Source organism: Urocitellus parryii, unplaced genomic scaffold (assembly GCF_045843805.1).
Source record: "Urocitellus parryii isolate mUroPar1 unplaced genomic scaffold, mUroPar1.hap1 Scaffold_53, whole genome shotgun sequence".
Taxonomy (NCBI): domain Eukaryota; kingdom Metazoa; phylum Chordata; class Mammalia; order Rodentia; family Sciuridae; genus Urocitellus; species Urocitellus parryii.
In genome coordinates, this window is record NW_027554068.1 from 3,834,902 (window position 1) to 3,849,823 (window position 14,922).

General features: G+C 44.0%; 1 pseudogene; it reads right to left on the reverse strand.

Moving 5' to 3' along the window:
- LOC144252703 (ankyrin repeat domain-containing protein 34B pseudogene) lies at positions 1-2,823 on the reverse strand (annotated as a pseudogene).
- Between the last annotated feature and the right edge of the window lie 12,099 nt (positions 2,824-14,922).

Here is a 14,922-nt window from a genome sequence, read left to right on the forward strand (position 1 = left end):
TTAAAAATTTACCAATTGCTTAATTTGTTCTGTTTGCAAAGACTGTCTCCTTAACAACATTTTTTTACTTTTTAATTCTTTAGGGAAAATAGGAACTGTTGGCATATGCACTTTTTGACCACAAGAAAGAAGACTACAAATCCTATTGTTGACATTGATATCTGACATGGGAGGGTGAGGAATTACAATTAAGGGTGGCAGAAACCCATTGCCTGGTCTGCATAATATTGTGATCTAAGGGAAAGCTCCAGAACCCCGCCTTTCTAAAACTGCAGGATTTCTCCTGCTCAGGGGCCCTGGGGGGATGGTCTCTGACAATTCTTTGGAGCCTGACAATAGTGAAGGAGATGGCGAGAGGATCTTATTTTTTCCTGTAAATGCTTTACCATCTTCTAAAGTTGGTGGAATAAGGCCTTCGGAGAGCTGAGAATCAGAGCTGTAGTGATTCGCCCTTGAGTTTCTTTTTTGAACTATGCTTCTCAAGGTGGAGGTAAATATCGTCTGGTTAGGGTCTGGGTCCTGGTCAACAGGAATTTCAGCGCATGGCTGATTTCCATCTGGAAACAGAGATTGATAATTTATTTCATCATATTACATCTTCCTCGAACCAGCCTGATCAAAGGTTCTGAGCAAATGCACAGTATCTTTTACATCAATGCTTTGGTGCCTTGTGATGAATCGCTTAGAAAGTGCCAGCCCATTGGTTTTGGAGAATTCTTCCTCTGGTGTAATATCCAGGAGCTCCTCTTGCAAGGAGGCCACTCTGTTCTGGGGCTTTAATAACGGGGTACTTTTGATCCAGGCTGGACCCTGGGATAGCCCATGAGGGGACACTGCAGGCTTCCTCACAGGGGAGCCTGGTTCCCAGATATCTGTTGAGAGCCACAGCCAAAGGGGCCCCAGCAAACTTCCAGCTGCCAGCAAACTTCCAGCTGCCGGCTGATGATTGGCTCACAGCGGCCCCAGCAACATCTAGCTGATTGGCTCCTCTGCAGTGATGTTCATTGGGCTGTTTCCCTGCCCTTCAGACTGCCAGCTGATGATTGGCTCACAGCGGCCCCAGCAACATCTAGCTGATTGGCTCCTCCACGGAGCTGCTCATTGGGCTGTTTCCCTGCCCTTTCAGACCATGGAGCTGCTCATTGGGGGACTTCTTTGGTTCCGCCCACGCGACCCAGCCAATCAGCCTCAAGAGGAGGAGGATTGTGGGAGGTGGTGAGGCTTGTGTGGGTGAGAGGCTTGTGGAAGCCGGTGGTGGCAGTTGGGCTCTGAGGGTTTTATCCTGAGGAGCTGCTTTGTTTGGCGATTGTAGTTCTAAAAATAAAGTTAGTTTCTTTTGACAAGTGGCTCCTGAATTGTGCCCAGCCAGACTGCGGCAGGTATCATCACTACTTCCACAGGCCTCCCGGTCTTTAAAGCCAAAAAGCGTCAGTTCAGTTTCAGAAAAATGTGAAACTTGTGATGAGGCTGTTTTGATGTCTATCTCAGAAGGAGTGGTGCAGGTGGCTGGGGAATGACACCCATCGATGTCTGCAGGAGGCATGTTTAGGTACTGTTTGGTAGTGTGCCTCCCAGAGGGTGATTTTGCAGTGGTTATAATGATGACCTCTTTCCCCTTTGCCTTGCAAGCACTAAGGAGAACTTTCAGGGTCTCCCTGTCTTCTGCATTTATTGCATAAACAAGAGCTGAGTAACCAGAATGGTCTTGCAAGCTGAGGTCAGCTCCGCTCTTTAGGAGCAAAGAAACAACTTCTGGACCAGCTTTTTCTAAGCAAGCGTGCATCAAGGCAGTTTTCCCAGATTTGTCCTGTATATTGAGATCGGTACTGTTTTCTAACAGGTACTTCACCATTTTGGCTTTACTGACACTCTGGTGATCCACGTGTTTGGTCTTACAAGAAATCATTAAAGGCGTTTCCCCGCGGTCATTGCTCTCATTGATGTAGGCACCACAAATAAGCCCTGGAAGAGAGTTGAGCTGGTGGAATGGTAGATAGCTGCAAAATAAAGAGCCAGGGGAGGAGGCCCAAAGAGAAGGGAGCCCACCCATAAACAGGGCCCATGAAGTTGAGCACTCAGAGATTCCAAGCATTGAAGAAAGTGGCAGGGAGGCACAGGACTGAAGATGAGAGGACAGTTGAAAATCTGCAGACAGAGTACCTGGACCTCCAGCTATTTCACCCTGTCCCAAGTAGCAGACAACTAACTGCAAGAAAACAAAGATTGATAACCTGAGCAAACTGATCAGAAAGGCTCTGAACTTGAAGGCAGCAAGCTGAAAATGTGGATAAAGTGAGAATCTGTAGGCTGAAAGTTGAGATCCCCAGTTCTCTGTCTGCCCTGCTACCAGGAGACTGGAAGCCAGGAAGAAAGAAAATCGTTGCATTTTAAAATTATGAGTCCTATTAAAAATATCTGTGGATAAATGAAGCAGTTCAAACAATAACTATACTCACCCTTCTACACACCCACTCCAAATGGAAATAGAAAGTTACATGAAAACTTTATTCCAAATTTCATACTTCAATTTTTCTCTTCTATCCCTGGATGAGTCTCCTGGCAGCCAGCTGTCAGTTCCTACCAAAGGAAATCAAAGCTATTCAGAGGCACATAAACACCAATGATTTGCTGCAAGCATGTTTCTCATTTAGAGTCTAGTTTTTTTAATTCCTTGTTAAGAAATCTCTACAGTGTTTGTTCAGTTTATCATATTTCACCAATTACGAGTTTGTAAAAGCACCTGGAGTGGATTTTATGCATAGAAAACTGGTGGGTGTCTGTTTGTAGGATGGAGCCTGCCCTGCAGGCCCTTACCTGGTTCATCCAGGCAAGAAGGCTGAGGAAGAAAAGAAAAGAAAAGGGAATTCTCCCAAGGTCCTTCGTCTTACCCACCTGCCTGTCAGAGGTTAAGTACAAGTTTCCGTGTCCTTTCTTAACATCTCTTTGTCTCTTGGATGACCAGTTTGCTGCAGAGCATGGTTCTGTCTGGAGAACTTGACTCATGCAGTGTCTAACATGACAGTGCCGTTTTGGCTGAGGTACTTTAAAAGCTGTCTTGGAGGTGACGGGCTAGGCCTTTCCTATGGCTTTCTCTCCCAATATTTCCCTCAGTTTTCCTTTCATTAGGTCAAAAAAGTTGTTTTCCTTTGTTCCTTTTACTATACTTTCTAATTGGATTCATTATCCCACCATAAAGTGAGTTGTCTGGCTATGGTTGGGGAGAGAGGGAGTGAAACATCAGAAATAGGTTTGAAGCTCAAATTCAGTCCTTCCCACTAACCCGAGTCCTGCCTTTATGCAGAAGAGGCAGCAAGGTGTGTGTGTCAAGAACCTGGGCTGTCTCTCTTCAAGTTACCAACCTTTGGGAAGTCATTTCTCACCCCTAAAATGAGGATAATATCTATGTCACAGTAGACAGTTCTAAGAATTTTAAAATACTCAAATATACTTGTTGCTGAAGAATTCAAAAAATGACAGTTTCTAAACATACATCAGCAAATACAGGTCCTCTGCATGTGAATCCTCTGTGCTGGTGGGGTCGGACAATGAGGCCAAATTTCCTCTACCAATGGGTTCTCACCTTTTGTGGGCATAAACATCACAGGGAGAATCTGTTAAAAATAAGATTCCAGGCTCTATTCCTAGATATTCAATACCAGGTGCTTGCTGCCCACTTCGAGAAAATGTGGGGCAATCTCTTCATTCCTATATGCTATCAACCCCTACCTCTAACTCTTACAGGTCTTCAAGTGGTTTGATGCTCAACTCCTCTGCGGGAGTGAAGGGTAGAGATGGTTAGCCCAGAAAGGAGTTAAGGGAGCCTTTTTGGATTTCAGAGTACAGCCTTGAGTTAGAACAGGCCCCGGGGGTTGGAGGTTTGCTGCCTTGCTCTTCCCAAACAAGTCTGAAAAAACCTGGTCCTGTGGGGAGCCTAAGGCCAGGATGCCCAGGCCAACTTGGAGTAAGGAAAGCCTGCCAGCCACAAGAAAAGCATGCCTCTCCTACCCAGCAAGATGCATCTGAGATTGTCCCAGGAAATGTAAGGGACTGGCCAAGAAGAGTGCTCTTCCCCCTCACCAGTTTCTAAGAATTATTGACAAAATGCCTAAGGGAAGGAGTAGCTAGTACTGTTCCCTACACATACCCACAAAGGACTAGGTATCTTCTATTACCTTGGGGCTGTCCCCAGGACCTTTAGGAAAAATCCTTGGGATATACACACCCGTACATCTCTGAATAGATTCCCCCTCAACACACACACACACACACACACACACACACACACACACACAGGTAACAGAGGGGTGGGTGGAGGACAAACCTGCACCTCCAATCTCAGGGAACCAAGATGACTAGATTTCTAAGCTATTGAGGATGCTGGCAGCGTCTCTGGATCCCCGATGGCGATGGCGTCTCTTCAGGCTTTTCCAAGAACGGGAGGGAGCAAATTGCTGTCAGAGAAGGGCAAAGGAAGGTGACTGGGGCGACAGCGTTGGGGCACGGATGGGAGCGGGGCGCATGTTTCTTCACCTCTGTGAGCCAGGGCAGCCGCTGGCGGGCTGAAGCTATTGCCATCCACGAAAGGGGATTCTGACCAGGGCCCCTGAAGAGTGGTTTCCTCACCTCCAGCCCTCTGGGAGGATGCAGCCCACCCTTGGGGAATGGCGCGCCGGAGGGGACAGCCATTGCCCTTATCCCAGGGAAGGCGCACCTCTGCACCCCGCCTCTGTGTGAAGGGAGTCTCCAGCGCGCACATCCTTGGTGCCAAGGATGTGCGCGCTGGAGAGCCACGGGACCCAGCTGCCCACCCCTGTCTGACTCTGGTTGCTCAAGCCAGAGGCAGCAAAGGGCTCCTCAAGCCACAACCCACCCTCTGCGCCCAGCCTGCACCTCCTGCTGCCCAGCGGCCCCAGGCACCTGCGGAGATGCGCTCGAGCTGGACCCTCGGACCCGCGCGCTCCTGTGGCCGAGCGCGCACCGCTCCCGCTGCGGCGCCGACACCCAGCAGCTTCGCGGCTCGGGTACATTCCCCCAGCGCCGTGAGGCAAAGAAGGAGGAGGAACCCGCATCCTGCGGGGTCCAAGCCCCAGCCGCCGAAAAGCCGGAGCCGAGAACCGGCGGGGATTGCAGGAGGCCAGAGGGTAAGCTCCTGCTGAGCGCACCCCGGGGTGGTGGGGCAGAAGCGCTGGGGAGGCCCATGAAGCCCGCTGCCTCTCTGTGGGCCGGGTCTCGTTCTCGGCTCGGGGCACTGCAGTGTCAGGATGCGCGTGAGGTGCGAGATCCAGAGCCTGAGCTCGAGGGCGGGGCGCAGGAAGGCCACGCGGCCTCGGGGTCTCGGGCTGCGCCTTCGGTGCCCTCCTCCCAGCAGCTGCCACGGCAACCCAAAGTTTCCCCAAGTGCAGCCGGCAGAGTCGGCGCCGCACACTGACCTGAGACTCTCTGTCGAGTTAGCAGCGCCGCCCGTCGCTTCCCTCGGGCAGCTCTGACCCTCCAAACTGGTGGCCCCAGGGCGCAAAGCCGGACCAAGCTGCCCACCCCAGTCTGCCGTCGGAACTGGGTAATGGTCTTTGGTCTTCCGTGGCGCCAATCTCAGATGCTAGTCGGTGCCTCCACGTCCCAGCCCCTGGTTGGCAGAGAGAGGCGGGCGGCGGGCTGAGAAGCTTGGAGTGGGAGCCGGGAGGCGCGCACTTCGCCAGAGGCTGGGGCTGTGCGGCGCTTCCTCTAGGAGTGATGCACTGGGAGTGACTGCGCTGCAGGTGGGGGCCAGAGGTTGTTCTCCGAAGCTCCGCCTTCTGTTCTCATAAGCCCGGCCCCCGCCCCTCCTCTGGCCACTGCGCTTTGGCCCCAAAGACTTGACTCGTCCTAGAGCTAGGGTGGCAGGGTCCCCAACGCCCCTAGGATCTTTGGTCGGCTTCTGCACCCCTTTTTCTGTCCAGCTAGTATCCACGCGGCTGGTCAGTGAATCTGCCCTCGGGGGACTCTGCTCTATCCTGGTCACTTAGGCAATGCCAGAGCCTCACTTCTGGTTGGAGTGTTAGTGGGAACAATCATTCTTGTTTTTATTTTTATGAATTCATAACTATATTATACTGCTATTAAGGCTTAATATGACATTCAACAAAAATACAGTTCATATATTAAACTCCGCTGAAAGATCAAGAAAGATGAAATTAAAACAACAGTTTTTGTTGTTGTTGTTGTTGTGGTGGTGGTGGTGCTGGAGATCAAACACAGGGCCTTTTGCACATGAGCCAATGATCTATCCCTCATTGAGCTATATCCCCATACCAAGTATATGGTTTTAACTCTGTGCTTATCTTGGAGAGTCTGACAGAGAAAAGATTCACTGTTTTCTGTCATTCAGAGTCTTTAGAAGCAAGTTCATGGGACATTTTACCCTAGAGGTGGGAGTTGGAAGTCCTGGATCTGGGTTGCCCTTTGCCATGTTTTGTTTGGAGGTTCCCAGAAAGGACTGGGCAAATTTGCTGGAAGTCTTAGGTCTCTTCCCATTGTCTATTTTTAAAGCTTTTTATCTATGTATATGTAGTGTACATATTTAAAGGTGCACATTTCCCAAATTCAGTGATTTTGCACAAATTGAATAATCCAGATTAAGAAACAACACCGCCAGCTCCCCAGAAGATCTCTTTATATCTCCCCCTTGTGGGGAGTAGTGGTTTCAAACAGCATACATTAGTTTTGCTTGTTTGGCACTTGAATCACCTTGTCACCCTGTCACCCTGTTGTTTGACTAATTTACCACAATATTAAATTTTAGAGATGAATACTGTGTGTGGTTGTGGTTTGTTCATTCTTTTAGCTATATAGTATTCCATGATGTGTATACAGCTCAACTTATTTATTTTACTCCTGATAGACATTTGGGTAATATTCAGGTTTGAGACATTACAATATGGCTATAAACATGATACTAGATGTCCTTGGGTGAACATATGTACCTATTTCTGTTGGGTACATACCTAGTACTGGAATTGTGAGTCACGAAGTAGGCATATGTTCAGCTCTGTAGATATTGCCAAACAACTTTTTAAAGTAATCCAATTTTTCTTCCTATGTTATTAATTTCCTATTGCTATTTATTTTTTTAAAAAATTTTGCAGTTGTAAATGGATGGCATGCTTTCATTTTGTTTATATTTTTTCTGTGGTGCTGAGGATTGAATCCAGTGCCTCACATGTGCTAGTCAAGTGCTCTGCCACAGCCCTAGCCTTCCTTTTGTTATTTATTACCACAAACAAATCACTTCAAATGTAGTGGCCTAAAACAATACAATTCTTTTTTTTTTTTACAGTCCAAACTGGGTTTTATGTGGCTAAAATCAAGTTGCCTGCAGGGTACCTTACTTTTGTGTGCTCTAGGGGACAATGTGTTTCCTTGACTTTTCTAGCTTTTAGAAGCTTCCCTGCATTCCTTGGCTGGTGGCTCCTTCCTCCAAGCTCAAATCTCTCTCCTTTTTCTCCTCCCATCTCTGTTTCCATTGTCACATGGAAGCATCTGATTCCCCTGCCTTACTTATAGGGAACTTTGTGATTATACTAGGTTCACTTGAATAATCTGCCATCTCAAGATTATTTTTTTCAAAAATTTTTAGTTGTCAATGGACCTTTGTTTTATTTATTTATATGCAGTGCTGAGAATCAAACCCAGTGTCTCACACATGCTAGAAAAGTATTTCACAACTGAATTATAACCCCAGCCCCAAGAGTCTTAATTTAATCATGTCTACGAAAACAAAGCCCTGAGATAAAATCCATCAGAGGATTTTCCCTGGTGACCTGGTCTGTGTTAAGGCTGGTAGGAGAGGGAGCTGATGTTGGAACACCATGTCTGGCCACCACCAACCTGCCACCACTACCATGTCTGAGACAAGGGCTTTCATGTAGAGAATGAGAGTCTGGGTTGCTTGGGCTGGGGACCAATGCTGAGGGAAACATTAGGGAAAGCAGACTCTGCATTGTGGAGTGGTATAGTCTGAATACATTTGCCAAATTCATATACTGAAACTTAATTGCTAAGTAATAATATTAAGAGACAGTGTGTTTAAGAGTTAATTCATGAGGATGGAGCCCTTAAAAATAAGATTAGGAGTCTGGGGTTGTGGCTCAGCAGTAGAGCAGCCTCACATGTTCCAGACCCTGGGTTCAATCCTCAGCACCACATAAAAATAAATAAGTGAAATAAAGGTATTGTGTCTAACTAAAACTAAAAAATAAATATTAAAAAAAAGAATGAGATTAGGGCCCTTTAAAAGAGCTTGAAGTAGTCAGTTCATGCTTGTCTGTCCTTTTGCCACGTGAGGAAACAGTGTTCACTATCCCAGCAGCCCCCACCAGGATATTGCAACAAGGCATCATCATCTTGAAACAGAGAGTAGCTCTTGATAGACATTGAACCCCTTAGTCTTCCCAGCCTCCAGAACTATGAGAAATAAAGTCCTACTATTTGTAAATTACCCAGTCTATGGTATTTTGCTGTAGCAACACTAATAGACTAAGACTTGTTAGTTGTTAACAGCAGGAAGGCAGTGTTCAACACAACATATGCTTCATTGTGGGCAAGGCTTTGTGGTTTGGAATGTCCCCCACATACCATCAGTCCCTTTCCATCCTCCATTTCTGGGGATGAATCTACTTCAGGATTGATGATGGGATTGTGAGGACTGACTTCCTATAGCAGGAGAGGTAAGGTAGGGTGGATGGGATGCCAAAGCCTGTCCTTCTAAGCTGGGGTGTAGGTATCATCCTGACGGAAACAGGAGTAATATAAATGTTAGGATAATTATTTATCTACCCTCTTGCTGCATTCCCAGAGAGTTTGAAGACAGACCTCTCTGCCAGATGCTCCCTCCAAATGGCCCTCAGATTAACCACCAATAAAGTTCATGGTCCAGAAATCTCTCATACATATTCAGAGTTTCCCAAACATCTTTATATTTTCTAATTCTCTTAAACATGAGCTGACCATCTAGGATTTTCTGACTTGAGAAAGTTTCAAATGTAAAAAAATTAAACCAAATAAATAAACAGAAATATCAAAATTTGGGGGAAATAGACAATGTAGGAAGAAGAAAACATAAAACCCATCACTAATATAATAGATGCAATATAAAACAAGAAAAGATATTATGTAAAAGAAACAATCAGAAATAACAAAAGGCTTTTGAAATTTTAAAGAGCAGATATGAAAATATGAAGTTGATAATCTCAAGAGAAAGGTTACATAATAAAAATAAAGTCATCTCTGAAGAAAAAAATGGGGAGGGAGAGGACAGTCAGAGAAAGGGAGAGAGGAAAATAAAAAGGCATGGAGGAAAATAAAAAGGCATGGAGGATGAATCTAAAATGTCCAACATCTGACCAGTAGGAGTTTCAAAAAGAAAGGACAGGGGAAAACATAGGAAGAAATTATCAAGAAGCCAATCCAAAGTTGGGTGCAGTGGCACAGGCCTGTAATCTCACCCCTAAGGGGGTTCTCCTTAGGACAAGAAGCTCTGTAGGTAAGTGTTGAACACTGAGCTTTAGTCACACTGAGCAATGCAGAGCATGTTTTGCTTCTTATATTAATAATTTTCTTCCTCTGGAGAATTGCAAATTCAAGGCCAGAATTTAGTAAGAACCTGTTTCAAAATAAAAAATACAAAGGACTGGGACTCGGCAGTAGAGTATCCCCTGAGTTCAATCCCCCAAATCAGAAAAAATAGGGAAAAAAAGGATCCAAGAAAATTTCCCCAAGATGAACAACATGTTTCCAGATGTGAAGGGCTTGCTTAAGTGCCTAAATCTTTCCATAAAAATAACTGTGGAAAAGGGAACATCTGGAAGCCCCAAATGGGTAACACCTAAAACAATAACTAGTATAAGCACACTATCAAGAATATGGAGTCTTCATAGGAAGAATTGAGTATAGGCATAATCATGGAGTTTAAGTGGCTTCATTTGGGGAGTGGCACCATGGTGGGGATGTCAGTCAAAGGCTAATGGTTTTCTGTCCAAGCCCTGACATACAGCAATTGTTTGACTGCACAAGACATGCACAGGTGTTTCGTCAATAACAACTTAAATGTTAATTTTAAAATTAGTGATAGGTAGAGAGAGAGAGGTAAGATGGGAATGATGGGAGAATCTGGATCAAGCATGTAAGAATTCTTACTATTCTTAGATCCTTTCTTAAGCCTCAAATTATTTCAAAATAAAAAGTAAGAAAAACTAATGATATTCAGTGCTCACCATGTATTTAGTACAGTTAAGCATTTGACAAGCACTATTCCTTTTAGTCCTCACAACTCTTATTATCCTCACCTTACAGGTAAAGAAACCAAACTTCCTTCCTTCATTTTTCAATAATAAACATCTGGAATTTAGAAACACACATTCTAACTGGTTTAGTGTGTGTGTGGCGGGGGGGGGGGGCGGTTCCACCCCAATACATTTCCCTGTCACCCACCTCCAACCCCACTCCAAATAGTTAAGAAACATTTTTTTACATTTTTTTTGTTTGCTTGTTTGTTTGTTGTACCAGAGATTGAATCCAGGGGTGCTTAATCACTAAGCCACATTCACAGCTCTTTTTATTTTATTTTTTATATTGAGACGGGTCTCACTAAGTTGCTTACAGCCTTGCTATGTTGTTGAGGCTGGCTTTGAACTTTTGGTCCTCCTGTTTTGGTCTCCTAAGAAACTTATTTTTATTTAGAAAGCTTTTTCTTTCTTTCAGGAGATCAATAAAATGATTTAAAAAAAAGCCTTAGTGACCCAAATTCAGAAAAGCAACCCTTATTCTTCCCATCTCTAATGACAGGTTCTCAGCTTTTCCTCAGTATTTCCAGATCTGTCCTAGAGAATTGAATGGATCACTCAGGCTACAGGACTTTGCTTGTGGTGGGACTTGACTTTGGCTTGGCCTCCAAAGCTCTGGCCTCTCCTGCTTTGGGACCACAGGGTATTGTGGAGGTGGCTCCACCTGGATCTGTGGCAGGAACGTGGAGCTCCATCCCAGTGGAGCCTGGTCCCTGATCATCAGGCCCTGGCCCCCGATCCTCTTAGCTTTAAAATACAGGAAAGTATTTTGCTTTGGCTCTGGAGATGCAAATACACTTTTGAAGGCCTTTTTCACTGAAGAAAAGATTTCGGTACAGTGACTATGATCTATTTTTGGAGGGGGTTCTCCTTAGGACAAGAAACGCTGCAGGTAAGTGTTGAACACTGAGCTTTAGTCACACTGAGCAATGCAGAACATGTTTTGCTTCTTATATTAATAATTTTCTTCCTCTGGTTTCTTTTCATGCTTCTCTTTAGGTCCCCCTTTCCCCTCACTGTTCAACATTTCCCTGATGTTCTCTGAATCCTAACAGCTTAAAGCGGGGATGGTTTTTTTTATATAGTTTTCTTTTTTCTGATTCATCTTTGGGAGATAATTGCTTCCCTGCTCTGAGAAGAAAAGAAATGCTTATAATGTGCTAGAAAGATCAGTAGTGAGGGCTAATGCTTCCTTTCAAGAGTTCTATGCTTAAAATCCACAACCCTTAAACTTGGCTGTGCTCAGTCACAGGGAATCCCAGCTGCATGCACCTCTCTCCTGTGCTGCCCAGGGCACCCTCACTATGAGAACAAAGGAAAAGTGACAGAAAAGATTGGCTTCAGAATAGTTTTTGGGAGTCTCCCAAATAGCAATGGAATATACATTTTTTGTTTGATTTTTGGTTCTTAGTCAATAATCACTATGCTAGACCATCTTCTCTGCGAAAGGAACTGGGATTTTGTCTGTCAATATTGCACAGCATGTGTATTAATTTGGCTCTTTTTTATTTTTCAATTTTAGGTGGACTCAGTATCTTTATTTTATTTTTATGTGGTGCTGAAGATCGAACCCAGTGCCTCATGCATGCTAGGTGAGCACTCTCCCACTGAGCCACAACCCCAGCCCTAATTTGGCTCTTTTTTAATTGAAAACTGTCCTTCAGAGATGAGAGTCTCATTATTTGGTCTCTCAACAAATTGTCCTGTTTGACTTTATAATAAGGCTGTAATTTCTCAAAGTTTAGAAGATGTCTCTTATTCTTTTCTTGGTCTTTATAAAGGGTTTAGTAAATGTAACTTCAGAAGCAGTTGTGAGATGGGGTTATCCAGTTTCGGGATTGCATCCTGAGATTTACATGGCTATATCCAAACTCCTTTTCTGGAATGCAGATGTTCAAGGTCATGAAAAGCTAGTCTGCTGTGCATTAGGAAAAGTTGGCATTGGGCCTGATACAGAGAGAATAAGTCTTGGACAAGAGGACAAGGCAGGTCTAATGAAGGAGAGGCCAGTAGGGGTACTCCTAAAAAAGGGCAATTGACCTATGGACTTCAGGATGATCAGGACCAGAGTCCATATTTAAATATCAGTTAAGGTAGCTTTGGACAAATTTCAGTGTTTTAACCAAATGGGACTAAACACACACACACACACACACACACACACATACACACACACACACACATTACTTAACAAAGAATCTAAGGTTAACTCTTTCTATTTCTCTCCCTTTCAGTCATTCTTAGTTCATAGTTTTGTTCTCATGATCACAAAATAGCTGTCTATCTTCTAGACATCATATCCATATTATAGGCCTGAAGGGTAAGGGTCAAAATGCAAACAATGTGTAACAACTGTTTTTCTCTTATTTTAAAAAAAAATATTTATTTTTTAGTTTTAGGTGGACATAATATCTTTATTTTACATTTACATGGTGCTGAGGATCGAACCCCCCAGTGCCTCATGCATTCTAGGCGAATACTCTACCACTGAGCCACAGCCTCAGTCCTATATTTCTCTTATTTGATCAGGAAAAAAAAAAGATTTCTTTGGTTCCTTCCTGACCTCTGACTTCTACTCACAGTCACTGGCCTGAACTGGGTCATGTGACTATCTCTGCCTTTAAAGGAAGCAAGAGTCATTTACTGAGCTCAGTGAAATCAGGATTCTGTTAGTACAAAAAGTAAGGATTCCATGTTTCTACCCATGGCCCTGGACAATTTAACCTCTCTTGGCTCTGTTTTCCTCTTTTGCAATATGAACATTGGACCATAATAGTGCCTACATCAGAGGGTTATCATGAATATAATGAGCTCATGTTTATAAAGCACACAGAACATAGCACTATGAAATTATTTTTAGATAAGTCAATAAAGGGCAGAATATCCACTGGATAGGCATTTAGCATGGCCTACCATTATGCATGGTTATTCTGCATGGTAATCCTCCTCTGAGGTAAACATTACAGTTAAGCATTGCAATCTGATATTAGCTGTACTTAGAGGATTTAGGGAAGGTCAGATGCCTTCATTCGGCAGAGACACATGACAGCAGCCTGGAAAAGTATTGTGGGTGACCTGTAGAGAAGGGGCCAGGGACTAAGCAACCCAGCTCCTTAGAGTGACAAGGCACACCCACAGGAGTGGTAGCAGAGTTATAGCTGGGATATGGCTGTATTTCCCAGCTTCCCTTGAAACTGCTGTGGCCAGGTGACTAAGCTTTGGTCATCAGAGAGTGGAAGCGAAGTGCACAAGAGAAGGTCCCTGACTACTTGCTCTTCCCCCGCAGGAGTGGCAGTGATGGGAACTACCTGGTAGATGATGATGGTACAGCTGTCAGGAATATTAGATTCCTGAACGACTTTTTAGTACAGAACCACCCAATGACCTGGAACACCTACTCTGGATTATTAAATGAGAAAGAAATTCCTATTTATTTTCTTTTATTTGTGGTGTTAGGGATAAACACAAGGCCTCATGCATGCTAGAAGAAACTTCTATTTTTATTTGAGATTTTTGCATTTTGGATCTCTTCTTCCTAGCTCTTTACTTCAACTGATGTAACTATTTTCATAATTTAAAATAGTATCTTTAGAAATCTATAATATGCATGGAATATTTCTGAAAAGAGATTTGGAAATTTTAGTAACATTGGCTATGTTGAAAGAGGGGAACTGAGAGGCTGGGGGACAGGAGGGAGTCTTATTTTGTTTTTAATTGATATATACTTAGAATAGTTGAAATTTGAACCATATAAATGTAATATTTTTCAAAAACTAATGATAAGGGCTGGGGATACAGCTCAGTTGGTAGAGTTCTTGCCTATTTGTGTATGTTTGTGTGGTGCTGGTTCAATCCCCAGTATCACACACACACACACACACACACACACACACACACAAATAAACAAATAAATAGATAGATAGACAGATAAAAAAGAAAGAAAGAAAATAATGATGGATTGAATTTGAAGTGTTGATCTTGTGCACTGTAGTTTGTACACATTCATTACTGATTAGCACTCAGCCTGCATTTGGGTTTCTTATCTACTAATCCAATGACCAGGCAAAGGAGAAAGGTGATGGATGAAGCTGGCAGAGAGAGGAGCAGCCGGTGAATGCCTGAGTGGGAAGGCAGGACTGCAGCGCTCTGCCTGAGCCTCCTCCCAGTGCAGCTCATCTGGGTGCCAGCAACTGGACTGCTCATCTCCCATCAGACAGCCTGTGTGTCAGCTTGAGGGAGGTGATCACTGCATGCAGATTAATGTCACTTCCATTTCTGAGCATCCTAGGTCCCAGGATGGTATCTTTTTCATATGAGGCACTCAGAGAGATTCATTCTGTATTTTTTGTTGGGTGAGCAACGTGGCATTTTTCTAACCAACTGAAGGAGAATTTAGTTCTCATCCTTGCAGTACGAGTTCATTTTTTTTTCTGCCTATTTTTATGTTGGGATGGGTAATTTATTATTTTCCTATTCATGATTTCCAAAAAGACTTCCATTTCAAAGCCAAAAGGAAAGGGCAGTGTAATGTTTAGTAATTTTCTCCTGAAGCACAAAATGGGGGTTTCTTGTTTAATAAGGATTCAGTAAGGGCATAGTGTGATTG